The sequence below is a fragment of the Pelophylax lessonae genome, assembly GCF_965119305.1.
Source record: "Pelophylax lessonae genome assembly, chromosome: 5".
Lineage (NCBI taxonomy): Eukaryota > Metazoa > Chordata > Amphibia > Anura > Ranidae > Pelophylax > Pelophylax lessonae.
In genome coordinates this window covers 398,550,173-398,563,222 of record NC_138772.1, presented here as the reverse complement: position 1 = coordinate 398,563,222, position 13,050 = coordinate 398,550,173, and the positions used below count along the sequence as shown (strand labels likewise).

Below are 13,050 nucleotides of genomic sequence, written 5' to 3'. Positions count from 1 at the left end.
AAACCACTCGTGTCCTGTCATCAGCACATTTTCTAAAGAACTTCCACGCTAGAGAACTCCTTTGAGCTGACTTTGGTGCGCTCGTTCCCTTGCTGCGTTGGGCAGTAGCGGGCGTAGTGTCTAGGGCACGGCCGCTCCGCTTCTGCACCCTGCTCCCTCTTCTGCTGTGCTGGTGGCTCTGTGCGACCACCGCCTCTTCCTCCAAACTACTCAGGTCACCTGCATGACGTTCATTCCATGTGGGGTCGAGGACCTCATAGTCCTCCACATCATCTTCCACCCAGTCTTCACCCCTGCCCTCCTTGTCGGTCTCCACAATGCTGAACGCCGCAGCAGTTGGCACCTGCGTTTCGTCATCATCGGAGACGTGCTGCGATGATCCTTGCATGTACTCATCTTGAGAAATAAGTGGTTGGGCATCGCTGCACTCAATCTCTTCCACTTCTGGGGCAGGGCTAGGTGGATGGCCCTGGGAAACCCTGCTGACAGAGTCCTCAAAAAGAATAAGAGACTGCTGTATGGCTTGGGGCTCAGACTGCTGGCCTGATTTGCAAGGGGGTGAGGTGAAAGACGGTTGGACATTGGCTGCAGGTGCCAACTCTGACCTTTCTGCAGTAGACTGGGTGGGAGACAATGTGAAGGAACTGGAGGCACTGTCAGCAGCAAACCAATCTACTATCGCCTCAACTTGTTCTGGCCTCATCACTTCTAGGGGCGTTTGATGCCCTACCAAATACTGATGCAGGTTCTGTCGCCTACTCACACTTGAGGAAGGTGTTTCACTTGTGCGTGTAGCTGGCACAGATCGACCACGTCCTCTCCTTGCAACAGGAGCTCTACCAGCAGCACCACGACCCAGGCCACGGCCCTTATTTGACGGTCTCCTCATATTTCTGTAATTTAAGATCTTGCCCTAGAAAGGTTTTTATTGAATAGCGGAATAGGAAATATGATCCAAAAAAGTGTATGTATCTCGCACGTACAAAACCACACTAGGCCCCAATTACTATTGTTTCTACCCCTAAAAGGATGGATGAGGAGTAGGAGGAGTATGGAACAGACAGCACCCTCAAATCTTCAGAAGTATGAGATGAACCCCAAAAACTTGGAAAGGTGGATCTCACACGCACCGACACAGACTATCCCGCAATTCAATTGATCCTCAAAGGTTTTTATTGAATAGCGGAATAGGAAATATGATCAAAAAAAGTGTATGTATCTCGCACGTACACAACCACACTAGGCCCCAATTACTATTGTTTGTACCCCTAAAAGGATGGATGAGGAGTAGGAGGAGGAGTATGGAACAGGCAGCACCCTCAAATCTTCAGAAGTATGAGATGAACCCCAAAAACTTGGAAAGGTGGATCTCACACGTACCGACACAGACTATCCCGCAATTCAATTGATCCTCAAAGGTTTTTATTGAATAGCGGAATAGGAAATATGATCAAAAAAAGTGTATGTATCTCGCACGTACACAACCACACTAGGCCCCAATTACTATTGTTTGTACCCCTAAAAGGATGGTTGAGCAGTAGGAGCAGGAGTATGGAACAGGCAGCACCCTCAAATCTTCAGAAGTATGAGATGAACCCCAACAACTTGGAAAGGTGGATCTCACACGTACCGACACAGACTATCTCGCAATTGAATTGATCCCCAAAGGTTTTAATTGAATAGCGGAATAGAAAATATGATCAAAAAGAAAGTGTATGTATCTCGCACGTACACCACCACACTAGGCCCCAACTACTATTGTTTGTACCCCTAAAAGGATGGTTGAGCAGTAGGAGGAGGAGTATGGAACAGGCAGCACCCTCAAATCTTCAGAAGTATGAGATGAACCCCAAAAACTTGGAAAGGTGGATCTCTCTCACACGTACCAACACAGACTATCCCCCAATTTAACTGATCCCCAAAGGTTTTTGATTAAATAGCGGAATAGAAAATATGATCCAAAAAAAGTGTATGTATATCACACGTACACAACCACACTAGGCCCCAATTACTATTGTTTGTACCCCTAAAAGGCTAGATGAGGAGTAGGGGGGGTATGGAACAGGCAGCACCCTCAAACCTTCAGAAGTATGAGATGAACCCCAACAACTTGGAAAGGTGGATCTCTCTCACACGTACCAACACAGACTATCCCCCAATTTAACTGATCCCCAAAGGTTTTTGATTAAATAGCGGAATAGAAAATATGATCCAAAAAAAGTGTATGTATATCACACGTACACAACCACACTAGGCCCCAATTACTATTGTTTGTACCCCTAAAAGGCTAGGAGTAGGGGGAGTATGGAACAGGCAGCACCCTCAAACCTTCAGAAGTATGAGATGAACCCCAACAACTTGGAAAGGTGGATCTCTCTCACACGTACCAACACAGACTATCCCCCAATTTAACTGATCCCCAAAGGTTTTTGATTAAATAGCGGAATAGAAAATATGATCCAAAAAAAGTGTATGTATATCACACGTACACAACCACACTAGGCCCCAATTACTATTGTTTGTACCCCTAAAAGGCTAGATGAGGAGAAGGGGGAGTATGGAACAGGCAGCACCCTCAAACCTTCAGAAGTATGAGATGAACCCCAACAACTTGGAAAGGTGGATCTCTCTCACACGTACCAACACAGACTATCCCCCAATTTAACTGATCCCCAAAGGTTTTTGATTAAATAGCGGAATAGAAAATATGATCCAAAAAAAGTGTATGTATATCACACGTACACAACCACACTAGGCCCCAATTACTATTGTTTGTACCCCTAAAAGGCTAGATGAGGAGTAGGGGGGGTATGGAACAGGCAGCACCCTCAAACCTTCAGAAGTATGAGATGAACCCCAAAAACTTGGAAAGGTGGATCTCTCTCACACGTACCAACACAGACTATCCCCCAATTTAACTGATCCCCAAAGGTTTTTGATTAAATAGCGGAATAGAAAATAGGATCCAAAAAAAGTGTATGTATATCACACGTACACAACCACACTAGGCCCCAATTACTATTGTTTGTACCCCTAAAAGGCTAGATGAGGAGTAGGGGGGGTATGGAACAGGCAGCACCCTCAAACCTTCAGAAGTATGAGATGAACCCCAACAACTTGGAAAGGTGGATCTCTCTCACACGTACCAACACAGACTATCCCCCAATTTAACTGATCCCCAAAGGTTTTTGATTAAATAGCGGAATAGAAAATATGATCCAAAAAAAGTGTATGTATATCACACGTACACAACCACACTAGGCCCCAATTACTATTGTTTGTACCCCTAAAAGGCTAGATGAGGAGTAGGGGGGGTATGGAACAGGCAGCACCCTCAAACCTTCAGAAGTATGAGATGAACCCCAACAACTTGGAAAGGTGGATCTCTCTCACACGTACCAACACAGACTATCCCCCAATTTAACTGATCCCCAAAGGTTTTTGATTAAATAGCGGAATAGAAAATATGATCCAAAAAAAGTGTATGTATATCACACGTACACAACCACACTAGGCCCCAATTACTATTGTTTGTACCCCTAAAAGGCTAGATGAGGAGTAGGGGGGGTATGGAACAGGCAGCACCCTCAAATCTTCAGAAGTATGAGATGAACCCCAAAAACTTGGAAAGGTGGATCTCTCTCACACGTACCAACACAGACTATCCCCCAATTTAACTGATCCCCAAAGGTTTTTGATTAAATAGCGGAATAGAAAATATGATCCAAAAAAAGTGTATGTATATCACACGTACACAACCACACTAGGCCCCAATTACTATTGTTTGTACCCCTAAAAGGCTAGATGAGGAGTAGGGGGGGTATGGAACAGGCAGCACCCTCAAACCTTCAGAAGTATGAGATGAACCCCAACAACTTGGAAAGGTGGATCTCTCTCACACGTACCAACACAGACTATCCCCCAATTTAACTGATCCCCAAAGGTTTTTGATTAAATAGCGGAATAGAAAATATGATCCAAAAAAAGTGTATGTATATCACACGTACACAACCACACTAGGCCCCAATTACTATTGTTTGTACCCCTAAAAGGCTAGGAGTAGGGGGAGTATGGAACAGGCAGCACCCTCAAACCTTCAGAAGTATGAGATGAACCCCAACAACTTGGAAAGGTGGATCTCTCTCACACGTACCAACACAGACTATCCCCCAATTTAACTGATCCCCAAAGGTTTTTGATTAAATAGCGGAATAGAAAATATGATCCAAAAAAAGTGTATGTATATCACACGTACACAACCACACTAGGCCCCAATTACTATTGTTTGTACCCCTAAAAGGCTAGATGAGGAGTAGGGGGGGTATGGAACAGGCAGCACCCTCAAACCTTCAGAAGTATGAGATGAACCCCAACAACTTGGAAAGGTGGATCTCTCTCACACGTACCAACACAGACTATCCCCCAATTTAACTGATCCCCAAAGGTTTTTGATTAAATAGCGGAATAGAAAATATGATCCAAAAAAAGTGTATGTATATCACACGTACACAACCACACTAGGCCCCAATTACTATTGTTTGTACCCCTAAAAGGCTAGATGAGGAGTAGGGGGGGTATGGAACAGGCAGCACCCTCAAATCTTCAGAAGTATGAGATGAACCCCAAAAACTTGGAAAGGTGGATCTCTCTCACACGTACCAACACAGACTATCCCCCAATTTAACTGATCCCCAAAGGTTTTTGATTAAATAGCGGAATAGAAAATATGATCCAAAAAAAGTGTATGTATATCACACGTACACAACCACACTAGGCCCCAATTACTATTGTTTGTACCCCTAAAAGGCTAGATGAGGAGTAGGGGGAGTATGGAACAGGCAGCACCCTCAAACCTTCAGAAGTATGAGATGAACCCCAACAACTTGGAAAGGTGGATCTCTCTCACACGTACCAACACAGACTATCCCCCAATTTAACTGATCCCCAAAGGTTTTTGATTAAATAGCGGAATAGAAAATATGATCCAAAAAAAGTGTATGTATATCACACGTACACAACCACACTAGGCCCCAATTACTATTGTTTGTACCCCTAAAAGGCTAGATGAGGAGTAGGGGGGGTATGGAACAGGCAGCACCCTCAAACCTTCAGAAGTATGAGATGAACCCCAACAACTTGGAAAGGTGGATCTCTCTCACACGTACCAACACAGACTATCCCCCAATTTAACTGATCCCCAAAGGTTTTTGATTAAATAGCGGAATAGAAAATATGATCCAAAAAAAGTGTATGTATATCACACGTACACAACCACACTAGGCCCCAATTACTATTGTTTGTACCCCTAAAAGGCTAGATGAGGAGTAGGGGGGGTATGGAACAGGCAGCACCCTCAAATCTTCAGAAGTATGAGATGAACCCCAAAAACTTGGAAAGGTGGATCTCTCTCACACGTACCAACACAGACTATCCCCCAATTTAACTGATCCCCAAAGGTTTTTGATTAAATAGCGGAATAGAAAATATGATCCAAAAAAAGTGTATGTATATCACACGTACACAACCACACTAGGCCCCAATTACTATTGTTTGTACCCCTAAAAGGCTAGATGAGGAGTAGGGGGGGTATGGAACAGGCAGCACCCTCAAACCTTCAGAAGTATGAGATGAACCCCAACAACTTGGAAAGGTGGATCTCTCTCACACGTACCAACACAGACTATCCCCCAATTTAACTGATCCCCAAAGGTTTTTGATTAAATAGCGGAATAGAAAATATGATCCAAAAAAAGTGTATGTATATCACACGTACACAACCACACTAGGCCCCAATTACTATTGTTTGTACCCCTAAAAGGCTAGGAGTAGGGGGAGTATGGAACAGGCAGCACCCTCAAACCTTCAGAAGTATGAGATGAACCCCAACAACTTGGAAAGGTGGATCTCTCTCACACGTACCAACACAGACTATCCCCCAATTTAACTGATCCCCAAAGGTTTTTGATTAAATAGCGGAATAGAAAATATGATCCAAAAAAAGTGTATGTATATCACACGTACACAACCACACTAGGCCCCAATTACTATTGTTTGTACCCCTAAAAGGCTAGATGAGGAGTAGGGGGGGTATGGAACAGGCAGCACCCTCAAACCTTCAGAAGTATGAGATGAACCCCAACAACTTGGAAAGGTGGATCTCTCTCACACGTACCAACACAGACTATCCCCCAATTTAACTGATCCCCAAAGGTTTTTGATTAAATAGCGGAATAGAAAATATGATCCAAAAAAAGTGTATGTATATCACACGTACACAACCACACTAGGCCCCAATTACTATTGTTTGTACCCCTAAAAGGCTAGATGAGGAGTAGGGGGGGTATGGAACAGGCAGCACCCTCAAATCTTCAGAAGTATGAGATGAACCCCAAAAACTTGGAAAGGTGGATCTCTCTCACACGTACCAACACAGACTATCCCCCAATTTAACTGATCCCCAAAGGTTTTTGATTAAATAGCGGAATAGAAAATATGATCCAAAAAAAGTGTATGTATATCACACGTACACAACCACACTAGGCCCCAATTACTATTGTTTGTACCCCTAAAAGGCTAGATGAGGAGTAGGGGGAGTATGGAACAGGCAGCACCCTCAAACCTTCAGAAGTATGAGATGAACCCCAACAACTTGGAAAGGTGGATCTCTCTCACACGTACCAACACAGACTATCCCCCAATTTAACTGATCCCCAAAGGTTTTTGATTAAATAGCGGAATAGAAAATATGATCCAAAAAAAGTGTATGTATATCACACGTACACAACCACACTAGGCCCCAATTACTATTGTTTGTACCCCTAAAAGGCTAGATGAGGAGTAGGGGGGGTATGGAACAGGCAGCACCCTCAAACCTTCAGAAGTATGAGATGAACCCCAACAACTTGGAAAGGTGGATCTCTCTCACACGTACCAACACAGACTATCCCCCAATTTAACTGATCCCCAAAGGTTTTTGATTAAATAGCGGAATAGAAAATATGATCCAAAAAAAGTGTATGTATATCACACGTACACAACCACACTAGGCCCCAATTACTATTGTTTGTACCCCTAAAAGGCTAGATGAGGAGTAGGGGGGGTATGGAACAGGCAGCACCCTCAAACCTTCAGAAGTATGAGATGAACCCCAACAACTTGGAAAGGTGGATCTCTCTCACACGTACCAACACAGACTATCCCCCAATTTAACTGATCCCCAAAGGTTTTTGATTAAATAGCGGAATAGAAAATATGATCCAAAAAAAGTGTATGTATATCACACGTACACAACCACACTAGGCCCCAATTACTATTGTTTGTACCCCTAAAAGGCTAGATGAGGAGTAGGGGGGGTATGGAACAGGCAGCACCCTCAAACCTTCAGAAGTATGAGATGAACCCCAACAACTTGGAAAGGTGGATCTCTCTCACACGTACCAACACAGACTATCCCCCAATTTAACTGATCCCCAAAGGTTTTTGATTAAATAGCGGAATAGAAAATATGATCCAAAAAAAGTGTATGTATATCACACGTACACAACCACACTGGGCCCCAATTACTATTGTTTGTACCCCTAAAAGGCTAGATGAGGAGTAGGGGGAGTATGGAACAGGCAGCACCCTCAAATCTTCAGAAGTATGAGATGAACCCCAAAAACTTGGAAAGGTGGATCTCTCTCACACGTACCAACACAGACTATCCCCCAATTTAACTGATCCCCAAAGGTTTTTGATTAAATAGCGGAATAGAAAATATGATCCAAAAAAAGTGTATGTATATCACACGTACACAACCACACTAGGCCCCAATTACTATTGTTTGTACCCCTAAAAGGCTAGATGAGGAGTAGGGGGGGTATGGAACAGGCAGCACCCTCAAACCTTCAGAAGTATGAGATGAACCCCAACAACTTGGAAAGGTGGATCTCTCTCACACGTACCAACACAGACTATCCCCCAATTTAACTGATCCCCAAAGGTTTTTGATTAAATAGCGGAATAGAAAATATGATCCAAAAAAAGTGTATGTATATCACACGTACACAACCACACTAGGCCCCAATTACTATTGTTTGTACCCCTAAAAGGCTAGATGAGGAGTAGGGGGGGTATGGAACAGGCAGCACCCTCAAACCTTCAGAAGTATGAGATGAACCCCAACAACTTGGAAAGGTGGATCTCTCTCACACGTACCAACACAGACTATCCCCCAATTTAACTGATCCCCAAAGGTTTTTGATTAAATAGCGGAATAGAAAATATGATCCAAAAAAAGTGTATGTATATCACACGTACACAACCACACTGGGCCCCAATTACTATTGTTTGTACCCCTAAAAGGCTAGATGAGGAGTAGGGGGGAGTATGGAACAGGCAGCACCCTCAAACCTTCAGAAGTATGAGATGAACCCCAACAACTTGGAAAGGTGGATCTCTCTCACACGTACCAACACAGACTATCCCCCAATTTAACTGATCCCCAAAGGTTTTTGATTAAATAGCGGAATAGAAAATATGATCCAAAAAAAGTGTATGTATATCACACGTACACAACCACACTAGGCCCCAATTACTATTGTTTGTACCCCTAAAAGGCTAGATGAGGAGTAGGGGGAGTATGGAACAGGCAGCACCCTCAAATCTTCAGAAGTATGAGATTGTGTTCACTGTACCCCACAAAGATTGAGTTCACTGCACCCCACAATGATTGTGTTCACTGCACCCCACAAAGATTGTGTTCACTGCACCTCACAAAGATTGTGTTCACTGTACCCCCCAAAGATTGTGTTCACTGCACTCCACAAAGATTCTGTTCACTGTACCCCACAAAGATTGTGTTCACTGCACCCTAAAAGGATGTTGTTCACTGCACCCCACAAAGATTGTGTTCACTGCACCCTAAAAGGATGTTGTTCACTGCACCCCAAAAAGATTGTGTTCACTGTACCCCCCCAAAGATTGTGTTCACTGCACCCCACAAAGATTGTGTTCACTGCACCCCAAAAAGATTGTGTTCACTGTACCCCCCAAAGATTGTGTTCACTGCACCCCAAAAAGATTGTGTTCACTGTACCCCCCAAAGATTGTGTTCACTGCACCCCACAAAGATTCTGTTCACTGTACCCCACAAAGATTGTGTTCACTGCACCCCAAAAAGATTGTGTTCACTGTACCCCCCCAAAGATTGTGTTCACTGCACCCCACAAAGATTCTGTTCACTGCACCCCACAAAGGATTTTGTTCACTGCACCCCAAAAAGATTGTGTTCACTGCACCCCAAAAAGGATTTTGATCACTGCACCCCAAAAAGGATGTTGTTCACTGCACCCCAAAAATGATTTTGTTCACTGCACCCCAAAAAGATTGTGTTCACTGCACCCCACAAAGATTGTGTTCACTGCACCCCAAAAAGATTGTGTTCACTGTACCCCCCAAAGATTGTGTTCACTGCACCCCACAAAGATTCTGTTCACTGTACCCCACAAAGATTGTGTTCACTGCACCCCAAAAAGATTGTGTTCACTGCACCCCAAAAAGGATGTTGTTCACTGCACCCCAAAAAGGATGTTGTTCACTCCACCCCAAAAAGATTGTGTTCACTGCACCCCACAAAGATTGTGTTCACTGCACCCCAAAAAGATTGTGTTCACTGCACCCCAAAAATGATTTTGTTCACTGCACCCCAAAAAGGATTTTGTTCACTGCACCCCAAAAAGGATGTTGTTCACTCCACCCCAAAAAGATTGTGTTCACTGCACCCCAAAAAGATTGTGTTCACTGCACCCCACAAAGGATTTTGTTCACTGCACCCCAAAAAGATTGTGTTCACTGCACCCCAAAAAGGATGTTGTTCACTGCACCCCAAAAAGGATTTTGTTCACTGCACCCCAAAAAGATTGTGTTCACTGCACCCCACAAAGGATTTTGTTCACTGCACCCCACAAAGATTGTGTTCACTGCACACCAAAAAGGATTGTGTTCACTGCACCCCAAAAAGATTTTGTTCACTGCACCCCAAAAAGATTGTGTTCACTGCAGCCCAAAAAGATTGTGTTCACTGCAGCCCAAAAAGATTGTGTTCACTGCAGCCCAAAAAGATTGTGTTCACTGCAGCCCAAAAAGATTGTGTTCACTGCAGCCCAAAAAGATTGTGTTCACTGCAGCTCACACACAGAAAAATGGATGTGGATCACTGACACCTGCCTATCTCCAATCCCACACCACACAGCAATATCGATTGTAGTTTGTAGAACACAGTTTCCCTAAAATTCAGCAGACTCTGTCCCTAACAGGATTGAGAAGAGATCGTAGATCAGGATTGAGTGCAGATTCACCCCACCCCCCACACAGCAATATCGATTGTAGTTTGTAGAAGACACTGACCCTATAATTCAGCAGACTCTATCCCTAAAATGCCTACAACTCGCCCTGCCTAAACACTCCGACCTGTCCCTCAATTCTATCCGGACACAAATGGTTTTTTCCTGCCTATCTTTCCCTAATCAGCAGCCAGCACATTGATGTGTGCTCTGTCCCTTAGCTAAGCAGCAGAATGACGCTGCTGCGGCGGCTGCCTCGAACTTATAAAGACTTGGTCACATGCTTCAGACGGCCAATCACAGCTACTAAGACATTTGCAGGCATGGCTGGGATGGCTTAAGGCACACCAGTTAAACGATTGTTGATTGGCTGTTGAAAGCCCGCCATGAAAAGAGCGCCAAAGCATGCAAAACCCGGAAATAAAACGACCGAACACGGATTTTTACCCGAACATACAGTAAAGTGTCCGTGTCCGTGTTCGGGTAAAAAAAATCCAATTATTCGGTACGAACACGAATAATACAGTCCGTGTTCGCTCAACACTATTCGTTTTAGTAAATATAAACTGCTAAATACCTTTTCTCATCAGCAGTATATAGCATCCTTGTGACTTCTACCAGTGTCCAGCACAGCACTGGTTAAAGCTTGTAGGATGAGATTTTATTCTCCCCCGATTGTCCTATGAGGCTGCAGGACCCCTGACTCTGTCTGGACAGAGCTGATTGACCCTGGGCAGTTTACATGCATTCTCTCAAGAAAAAAAAACTCTCTAGCATAATACACCAAACTGGGCATATGTAGCTTGCCCCCAAGGCTCTGTTCTATCAGGAAATAGTGGAGGATCAGAGAAGACAGGATCAAACAGCCTTTTTACACACTGCAGAGAATTAACCCCTTAGGTTCCACAGGGAGTATAACATGCATGCTTTACTGCATATACAGACTGATTTAACGGTCGTGGGTTTAGTAACACTAAGATATTTTGAATTCCTATAACTTTTAGATCTTTTGCCTGCTAGTTCCATCATTCCATTCAATATAAAGAATCAGGTGTCACAGCAAAAACGACCTTTTACCCCCCAAGATGTGTTCATCACATGCCTGACGAAGGGGTCCTGCGTGGCTCCGAAAAGTTGCACTGTTTTTTTTTTTTATGTGATTTTTTTTTTTGCAATAAAGCTTTTGGACTGCTTTTGCAAGATCCATGGTGTGCTGGTGAATATCTATGTACCTGTGATAGATCCAGTATCCAGCTGGTGATCGCTTCAGCACCCAATATATATGTGCCTATATACCAGGAAGGTGTGCGATGGGAATATGAACTTTACAAGATGTGTTCAAGTCAAGCCTAAACATATTCCAAATATGCAATGTCAGAATGGTTTGGGAACAGTGTTTGTGAAAGTGTACCATTTCATAATACCATATACAGCTTAAAGGCATCTTTCCTCCTAGCATGCAATTTTAAAGATTTGTGTATATATATATACATATATACACACACACACACATATATATATATATATACACACACACACACACATACACATAAACACACACACACATACATATATTATATACACACACACTTTGCTAAATGTCCATTATGTCCTTTTTTGACAAAACACTATTTATTGGCCCTTAAAGTGTCCAGAATATAGTATCATGACCCACCTCAGAGTTCAACAGGATGCAATTATAAGCTTAAGCTGTGCACAAGATTCCAAAAACCACCCAACAGTGGACCTAGGACCGATTTGCTCATCCCTACTCCCCACTAAAGCCATGGATTAAAAGTTCAGAATGTCGCTCCATGTATGGGCTATCTGGTTGTATTCAAGTCTATCAATCAACTTCTGTACAGTCAGCCTGTTGGGTTTTTCCTCAAACAAAAAAACCCATCTGCTGGCTATACCAATCATTGTATTCTGCCCGTGGGGGAGACTCCCTGCCAACAGAATACAGCAGCTCAACGGGACTGGTTCTCCCATCCACATCAAATGTGTAGATGGGGGAATCAGTTAATTATTTTGTTCAACCTACTGGTTGAACGAAAAACAAAAAATAATCATGTATAGAGTTATGGAAATGGGAAAGGGTTTTGTAGTTCTAATAATTAATGCCAGTGACAAACCTAGAGTAAGTGAGCATGGAGACCCTGGGACAGAAAGTGGGTTACTGGCAGAATCACAGCCACCACATCTGTGGACTGATAAGCTGCAGTCTATTAAATCTTTCTTTGGTTTAGATACACTTAAAATTCTGCCCCCCAACCTAAATTGTCCTTTTAATTAAACATTGAAAATCATATTACCCGGCAGAAGTCAGCCTTCTGTATCGAGTCCCATCTGTTAGTTGTAGGTGGAGATAGGGAATTGTGCTTAATACTGGGCAGGTGGTCAGCAAAAAGAAGCCAGGGGATATGTCACAATAATGAGCAACACAAGGCGAGATAATGAATGTGAGCTAAACAGGACAAACAAAGATTTGGTAAGTACAGGGGAGGCACGTGTGATGTGGTAAAGGATATCACAGGGGACTTTTCAAACCTATTTGTTGCACAGCTGTTCACAAATCCCAGGTTCATTTACATAAATGGCATGACTTCTTAAAGATCTCCAACAGCTTCATCAATGACCAAGCTAAGAAGAGACTGGAGCTTTTCTTGGCTGTAGATAATTGTAATGTTGGTACACTATATTACTGTGCTAAGGGGCAATATGTATC

At 43.3% G+C, this 13,050-nt stretch overlaps 1 protein-coding gene across 1 annotated transcript in view; it reads right to left on the bottom strand.

Annotated features, from left to right (window-relative positions):
- Positions 1-12,725, bottom strand: part of GREB1L (GREB1 like retinoic acid receptor coactivator) — a 117,209-nt gene extending 104,484 nt beyond the window's left edge. Inside the window, exon 1 of the mRNA XM_082259555.1 lies at positions 12,638-12,725. The gene's annotated coding sequence lies outside the window, so the exon portion shown is untranslated. The remainder of the gene's footprint in view (positions 1-12,637) is intronic.
- Between the last annotated feature and the right edge of the window lie 325 nt (positions 12,726-13,050).